We start from the raw sequence: 8755 nt of genomic DNA, 5'->3' as shown, positions 1-8755 counted from the left end.
CGTTTCTCCGGCCACTCCTGCGTTTTTTCCGGAAATGGTAGCGTTTTGATCCACACGCCCATAAAACGCTGTGTTTCCGCCCAGTAACACCCATTTCCTGTCAATCACACTACGATCGCCGGAGCGAAGAAAAAGCCGTGAGTAAAAATACTATCTTCATTGTTAAATTACTTGGCGCAGTCGCAGTGCGAATATTGCGCATGTGTACTAAGCGGAATTTCACTGCGATGCGATGAAAATTACCGAGCGATCAACTCGGAATGAGGGCCCATGTACCAGTAGTTAGAAGTAGAAGAGCTCTAACAGAAACCACAAAGCTTATCTAAAGCCACACCACACTGGATATGCCCAATCTCATTTGATCTTTGAAGCAAAGCAGTATTGGACTTTGTTACTACCAAGCAGTCTCCCATCCATGTATTATCAGATTCTTTAGGTGTTTTTAAACTACCAACACCCTTTTCTTGGTACATTTAATTTTTACACGTATTCTTTTATGTACCAGAAGTTAGAAGTAGAAAAGCTCTAACAGAAACCACCAGCTCATCTACAGCCACAGCACACTGGATTTGCCCAATCTCTCCTGATCATGGAAGCTGAGCAGTATTGGTCCTGGTTTTAGTACTTGGATGGGAGACCACCAGGAAATACCAGGAGCTGTGTGTATTTTTACAATACCAACACCGTTCTCTTGATGCATTCCATTTTGAAACATTGGGGCAGATCTATTAAGCCTGGTGAACTGATAAAGTGCAAGGTGATAAAGTACCAGCCAGTCAGCTCCTAACTGTCATTTTTCAAACCCAGCCTGTGACATGGCAATTAGGAGCTGATTGGCTGGTACTTTATCACCATGCAAATTATAATTTCACCGGGTTTAATAAATCGGCCGCTTATTCATTTATGTACTAGTAGTTAGAAGTAGAAGAACTCTAACAGAAACCACTAAGCTCATCTACAGCCACACCACACTGTATATGCCCAATATCACCTGATCTTAGGCCTGGTTTGTTCTTGGATGTGAGACCACCTAGGAATACCAGGTGCTGTAGGTAGTTTTATACTACCAACACCGTTCTCTTGATGCATTCTATTTTGAAACTTATTCATTGATGTAGAAGTTAGAAACAGCAAAAATCATCTACAGCCGCATCACACTGGATATGTCCAATCTCATCTGATGTTGGAAGCTAAGCAGTGTTGTGCCTGGTTAGTTTTTGGATTTCAGGTCCTGCCTTCTGGTTTGGCCACGGCACCTCAGAAATTCACCAAGGTCATGGCCGTGATGACGACCCTTCACCATCGGTGGACCAGGGAGGAATCTCTCCTCCCGATAAACATTCTGGAATTGTGGGCAGTGTTCAATTCATTGATACTGGCCCTGCCTCTAGTACAGAACAGGCCTGTTCAAGTACAATCGGACAACGCCACCACGGTAGTGTACACAAATCATCAAGTCGGCACTCGAAACTGCATGGCAAAGCTGGAAGTATCAAAAATCCTCAGTTGGGTAGAACGTCATCTGCCAGCAATATCGGCAGTGTTCATTCCCGGAGTCCTCAACTGGGAAGCGGATTTCCTCAGTCGTCAGGACGTTCACGCTGGAGAGTGGAGAGGCTGCAGCAGAAATATCTGCACTGGTGTCAGTAGGTGACTGAGGCAGGGATGACTGGGAGATAGTGGGTGACTGAAGCATGTATGAGTGGGAGATAGTGGGTGACTGAAGCCGGGGTGACTGGGAGATAGTGGGTGACTGATGCAGGGGTGACCGTGATAGTGGTTGACTGAGGCAGGGGTGACAGGGAGATAGTGGGTTACTGAGGGAGGGGTGATAGGAAGGGGTTGGGTAAGTATGGGAAGAAAGTGGGTGACAGGGATAATAAATGAATAAGGCAGGGATGATAGGGAGATAGTGGATGACTGTGGCAGGGGTGACAGGGACAGTAAGAGACTGAGGCAGGGTTGACAGGGATAGTGGGTGACTGAAGCAGGGGTGATAGGGTGACAGTGGGTGACTGAGGCAGGGGTGACAGGGATAGTGGGTGACTGAGGCAGGGGTCGCAGGTATAGTGGTTGACTGAGGCAGCGGTGACTGGGAGATAGTGGGTAACTGAGGCAGGGGTGACAGGGAAAGTGTGTGACTCAGGCAGGGGTGATAGGGAGATAGTGGGCAGCATATCTCTGCCTCACTGCAGCAGCACATTCCTGCTTCACTGACAGCAGCACATCCCTGCAACGTTGACAGCAACACATCCCTGCAACATTGACGGCAGCACATCCCTGCCTCATTGACGGCAGCACATCCCTGCCTCACTTATAGCAGCACATCCCTGCCTCGCTGACAGCAGCACATCACTGCCTCGCTGACAGCAGCACATCACTGCTTCACTGACATCAGCACATTACTGCTTCACTGACAGCTGTATATAGGGCCTAATTAAGACCTGATCCCTGCTGTGCATATTCACACAACAGGAGATCAGGTCTGAAGTGCGTGTGTGCTGGTGCCACAGTGCACCGGCACATGCCAGGATGCGATCAGCATCTCTGCCCTGTGAGCGCCTCTGCCTGATTGACAGGCAGAGGCGGTCACTGGACAGGAGGAGTCGGGCCAGCGGCGTTGTGCCGCCATTTTGGGGGCACAGTCAGGACAACGCAGACATGACCGGACCGTATGGGGGCGGGGCGTGACGGCTGTGTGACCCGGACAGCAACGGGCCTTATTTACTAAAATCTCAGATAAATTTTATGGCATTTATGTGCAGTCTAGTTTGCACAGTTGATAGAGTGTTGATCTTGCACTATCAATGTAAGCCTCACATAGGTTTGATACACATGTAAGTTTGTTTTTATTTTACTACATTGTGGTTTGTGGCTCTATACCATGTAATACATGTCTTTTAACAGTAGTCAAGTCTTCCAATGTGCTTGTTAGTGAAACCCAATACATAGCTTTATTTTATTTTGTTTCTTCAAATATTGAATGCATATGTCTTATAACTTTTTTTTTCAATATATAAACATTTTTATTATAAGATTTTCAATGACACAAGTACATCCAAGTTGCAGATTATGGGTTGTGAAGGACAAATCAACCATATAAACAATTTAAGCAATTTAAATTGCATGCAGGTAGTAGAATATCAAACTCCTTGGATGAGAGTTGGTCGTAATAAACTAGGATAGAAAAGAATAAAGTAGAAAATAAGATTTTAAACCTACGGTAAATCTTTTTCTCGTAGTCCGTAGAGGGTGCTGGGGACTCCGTAAGGACCATGGGGATAGACGGGCTCCGCAGGAGACATGGGCACTTTAAGAAAGACTTTAGTTCTGGGTGTGCACTGGCTCCTCCCTCTATGCGCCTCTATGCCACAGTTAGAGAAACTGTGCCCAGAGGAGACTGACAGTATGAGGAAAGGATTTTGTTAATCCAGGGCAAGATTCATACCAGCCACACCAATCACACCGTATAACTTGTGATAAACTACCCAGTTATAAGTACGAAAAAACAACATACTGCAGCATCAGTGCAGGACCGATGCAACTATAACATAACCCTTATTGAAGCAATAACTATATACAAGTATTGCAGAAGTAGTCCGCAGTTGGGACGGGCGCCCAGCATCCTCTACGGACTACGAGAAAAAGATTTACCGGTAGGTTTAAAATCTTATTTTCTCTAACGTCCTAGAGGATGCTGGGGACTCCGTAAGGAACATGGGGATTATACCAAAGCTCCAAAATGGGCGGGAGAGTGCGGATGACTCTGCAGCACCGATTGAGCAAACATGAGTTCCTCCTCAGCCAGGGTATCAAACTTATAGTATTTTGAAAAGGTGTTTGAACCTGACCAAGTAGCAGCTTGACACAGCTGTAGTGCCGAGACCCCTCGGGCAGCCGCCCAAGAAGAGCCCACTTTCCTCGTGGAATGGGCCTAGACCGATTTCGGTAACTGCAATCCAGCCATAGAATGCGCTTGCTGAATCGTGTTACAAATCCAGCGAGCAATAGCCTGCTTTGAAGCAGGGGCACCAATCTTGTTGGTTGCATACAGGACAAACAGCGCTTCAGTTTTCCTGACTCTAGCCGTCCTGGCCACGTAAATTTTCAAAGCCCTGACCACATCAAGTAACTCGGAATCCTCCAAGTCACGCGTAGCCAAAGGCACCACAATAGGTTGGTTCATATGAAAAGATGAGACCACTTTTGGTAGGAATTGAGGATGGGTCCGCAATTCCGCTCTATCCACATGGAACACCAAATATGGGCTTTTATGTGACAAAGCCGCTAATTCCGACACTCGCCTAGCCGAAGCCAAGGCTAATAACATGACCACCTTCCACGTGAGATATGTTAACTCCACCGTTTTAAGGCTGCTAAAAACTGCTAGCGAGCAATCAACTCAGAATGACCCCCATAGTGTATTGCAAGAAAATATCTGTAAATCCAATGGTACCGTAAGTGCGGTATATACTCGCACTTCTTTGCGGGGCGAGAACATCTCCCCTAAGTGAAGTCAGCCCTATGAATAGAGTTTGTGTGATCCCTGTGCAGCAGTCACAGAAAGGGTTCATCTCTGCAGTTTGTCACTCAAATTACATTGTTGCATTTTTTCTAGAAGTGGATCTGAGAGCTGTTACCCGCAGACCAGCTACAATAATTATCCTGGGATAGTGCACAAGGGCATAGAAGGGAGCGGCTCAAGAAAAGAGAAGTGGAAACAGACAGCAAACTAGGCTGGAGAGAGACCTGAGACAAAGAGATCTGAATTATACGAGAGCCGACCAGGGGAAACACAAATTATGCAGTCAAGTTTCCCACATTTGGGGAAATCGCAAGAGCAGCACACCCAGAGTGCAATGGGTGAGCCTTGCCCTGGGAGAAGCACCTTCATGATCATAGTATCTCACCTGGCAGGTAAGTAGGAGTTGGGCTAGAGCTGGGTAGGGTCGCTGCTCGGGCACTTCCCTGTCAAGTGAAGGAGATCCAACTGAGTCAGCACAAGGGAACTCTCGAAAGAAGAACAAGGCTAGAGGAAGATCTGAGACAAATAAATCTGACTTTTACCAGAGCTGACCAGAGGAAAGCACAAACACAGTCCCCCACTACCACAAATAATGAAGTCGAGTTTCCCACATTTGGGGAAATCACAGGGGTCAGCATACCCAGAATGCAATGAATGAACCTCACCCTGGGATAACAGTCTTCATTACCATGATATCTCCTATGCAAAATAAGTATGATTTGGGATAGGGCTAGGGAGGGCCGCTGCTCAGGCACATCTCTGTCAAGTAAAGAAGATTCAACTGAGGCAGCACAAGGGAACTCTCATCTGGGGACAACAACTGCAGGGAGAACACATATTTTCAGATGAACATGGGAGGGCAGAAGGCTGCCTAATACTGAAGCACCCCCAAACAACAAACCAAATGCAACAACTAGTGCAAGCATTCCTGGGGGAAGGCCTGCAGCAGATGGATTTGCATATGGTGATGTCATCCAAGCAGTGGGTCAAAGTTGGCTTCAACCCTCGTCTGCATATGAAAAGAGAAAAGGGGCATGCAGGGCATGGCGGCCTTTTGTGGCGCTTGGATGACCCCTAGTTCGCATTAAACACCTCCACCCTCCTTCGGTGTGGGGCTCATGTTGGCTATGCCCCAGCCCCTGAAGCATTCAAGCTGATTTCTTGCAGAAGCTGGGCACTGTAACAGCTCCAGAGCTGCTCTGTATGGCAAGTAAAAGGGTGTGGGCCCTGCAGCACTACCTGTAGTTCGCATTGTGCGTTGGAAGGCACAATGTAAGCAGATGGGAGAAGTCAGGATAGTGCGCAAGGGCATAGAAGGGAGCGGCTCAAGAAAAGAGAAGTGGAAACAGACAGCAAACTAGGCTGGAGAGCTCTTCTGTCTATATTTTGCAAACCTGCTCTTGTCCTCTCCAGCTGCTCCATGTAGATTTGACGTCTGGAAAGGTGCATAACCCACTGACAAGCAGGCACACTCCTGCATGAGTTTTCTCTCTCACTAGCTGGATGATACACAATCATTTGCATGTGCTCCACCTCCGACACACCACCCACCCAACCACCCAGTGACCAGAGCCACCCACAAGCCAACTGGCTCCGTGATTTAATTTGCACAGTGTAGTCATCCAGGCAGCATGTCCTTCTCAATGGAATACAATAATACAACAGTTAATAAGGCTATGGGTGTGGAGTGTAAGAGGGTGAGGGAATCACAAGCCCGAAGCTTTATTGAAAGATAGACACATATAAAGGGAGGATCAATAAATACAAAGATATCCTTTACTATAGAATGTAGTCCAATCCGGTCTTTCAACTCTTCCACAACTTAAAAACGGATAGTGTTCCCAAGCCTTCCATCCTGGAATATCTTCAGTCTCTCGCCAATGAAGAAAACAATCCCTCCAGCAGACTCTTCAACCACGATACAAGATCACAGCCAAAAGGGCGAGAAGCAACTACACTTGCGTTTAACCAAAATAGCTAAAACTTAGTGGAGGAAAGTGCAGTGCACCAAAACATAAGCTGACACAATCATGGAGAATGTGCCAGCATATATGCTCTTCTATCTATATTTTGCAAACCTGCTCTTGTCCCCTCCAGCTGCTCCATGTAGATTTGACGTCTGGCAAGGTGCATAACCCACTGACAAGCAGGCACACTCCTGCATGAGTTTTCACTCTCACTAGCTGGATGATACACATTCATTTGCATGTGCTCCACCTCCGACACACCGCCCACCCAACCACCCAGTCACCAGAGCCACCCACAAGCCAACTGGCTCCGTGACTTAATTTGCACAGTGCAGTCATCCAGGCAGCATGTCCTTCTCAATGGAATAATCTCTGGTTCCATGGAATCTTCCGCATTGGAATGCTGCGGAACAAAAAGGATTTAAACATTCAGCTTGCTAGCATTCAATGTACCTGCGGCTTGGCTCTAGCACATGGGTCTTCATCCTGTGGCCCTCCAGCTGCTGTGAAACTACACATCCCAGCATGCCCTGCCACAGTTTTGCTATTAAGGTATGCTAAAACTGAGGCAGGGCATGCTGGGATGTGTAGTTCCACAGCAGCTGGAGGGTCGCAGGTTGAAGACCCATGTTCTAGCATGCCTGTTCTATGATGCATGTTCCGTGATGTCACAATCAGCTTGGAATGGGGTATCTAGCAGGCATTTGCTGACAGTCACTTGAGGTAGACACACATCAGGAGATGCAGCATATCGGAGGTCTTCGATGCCTTTCCAGCAAATGCACACCACCTGCTGCTGGTCTGGACACAAAACAATGCCCACAATCGAAGTCCCAAAATGCCCAACTACAGGATTCATGTAAGTAGTGAATTTAGGAATGAATTTAGAAGTAGGAAATTAAGTTAGTTCACAAGTACATTCAAATTCAGATCTAAAGTCTAGGTAGGCCTCACGTCCTGGCAGACCCCAGCATTTAAAAATGCCTTGATTAGAGGTAGGGAATTAAATGTAGATAAGAAGTAGACGCAAAATAAGACTCCACAGAGCAGTTATCAGGTGTCTTTATCAATTGTTGCATTTAAAAAATCAAGCAATTAGGGAACACAATGTTGCAACAATTTAACCCTATTTGCAAAATAGTACTAAATAAGTTTGTCGATGTAAGACATTTGCAAAGGCGCAAACAAAACACGCTGGAAAATCTGATCACAAGGTCAATTACGTCCCTGGGTGGGATTGAACCACCAACCTGTTGGTTAATAGCCGAACACACTAACCGATTGCGCCACAGAGACACTTTGCAAAAAGTACATACTGACAAAGGCTAATAAGCATTTATCTAGAACGTTTCCTAGAAAAACTTTAAAAAGTCAATAATCTGGAGAGTTTTTGTAAGATGTTTCTTCCATCAACCAACGAAGAAACACATTGGTACTTTTCCATGATGAGTGAGTGCTTCAGGTTCTCTTGCACTTACATGTGCAGCAGAGTACTGCAATGGAAGCATGCTGGGCCCATAACCCAGAGGTAGGCAGATTGAAACTATCCTCTGCTATATGCATTTTTTTTTGTTAATTAAAGTAATCCAAAACTGGGATTGATATTTTGGTTCTTTTATTTTTACTTAAAGTACAATAACTTTTACCATTTTAATTTGTTTTAATAGTATATTGACAGTATTGTTTTCTTTCAAAAATCCACTTAATTTTCTTTACCCTATTATTAAAATGGTAATTGACAAAAACAAACTACATTGTCACCAGAAGAGCAATACAAAATGTACACGTGATATATTAAAATCATCTTTCCAGCTTGAATTTCAATGATGCATTGGGGCAACGATTTTGTTAGCAACATCTTCACCCTTAAATAAAGATTTTCTTAATTCCTTACCTGTGTGCTAATTAGATATCACCTTGTTTTCACATTAAACAGACTTCCACATGAGAAAGCAGCAAGGATGCAGTGGCGTTAATGTTTCGTGGTGTCAACCCGTATTATTTCAGTAGACATTGAAATGAGGATGCATCTTGCTGCCTTTCCAATGAAGCAAATTTAATTTAGTAATAGGTGAAAAACCATCCCTACAAAGGTGTTAATCAGAGACTTGGCTTTGTGGACACTTTTCAGAGAACAAATTTGTTAGCATAAAAATAAAGCCAGAAAATGAAGAGCTGTTTAATCACTCAATTGGATTTTTTTGCCAGCATATTTCTTTTTCTCTGCAACCCACTGCTAAATTGTGCTACCTAGCTGTTTTTA

At 45.3% G+C, this 8755-nt stretch overlaps 2 non-coding genes across 2 annotated transcripts; both read right to left on the bottom strand.

Annotated features, from left to right (window-relative positions):
* Positions 1-4762: 4762 nt before the first annotated feature.
* LOC135025110 (U1 spliceosomal RNA) lies at positions 4763-4925 on the bottom strand. Its single transcript, XR_010221916.1, has one exon. It is a non-coding gene; the product is annotated as a U1 spliceosomal RNA (small nuclear RNA).
* A 152-nt stretch (positions 4926-5077) lies between these two features.
* On the bottom strand, positions 5078-5241 carry LOC135025103 (U1 spliceosomal RNA). The gene has a single exon (XR_010221909.1). It is a non-coding gene; the product is annotated as a U1 spliceosomal RNA (small nuclear RNA).
* Between the last annotated feature and the right edge of the window lie 3514 nt (positions 5242-8755).

This window comes from Pseudophryne corroboree, unplaced genomic scaffold, assembly GCF_028390025.1.
Source record: "Pseudophryne corroboree isolate aPseCor3 unplaced genomic scaffold, aPseCor3.hap2 scaffold_412, whole genome shotgun sequence".
Lineage (NCBI taxonomy): Eukaryota > Metazoa > Chordata > Amphibia > Anura > Myobatrachidae > Pseudophryne > Pseudophryne corroboree.
This window is presented reverse-complemented; position numbering and strand designations above follow the sequence as displayed.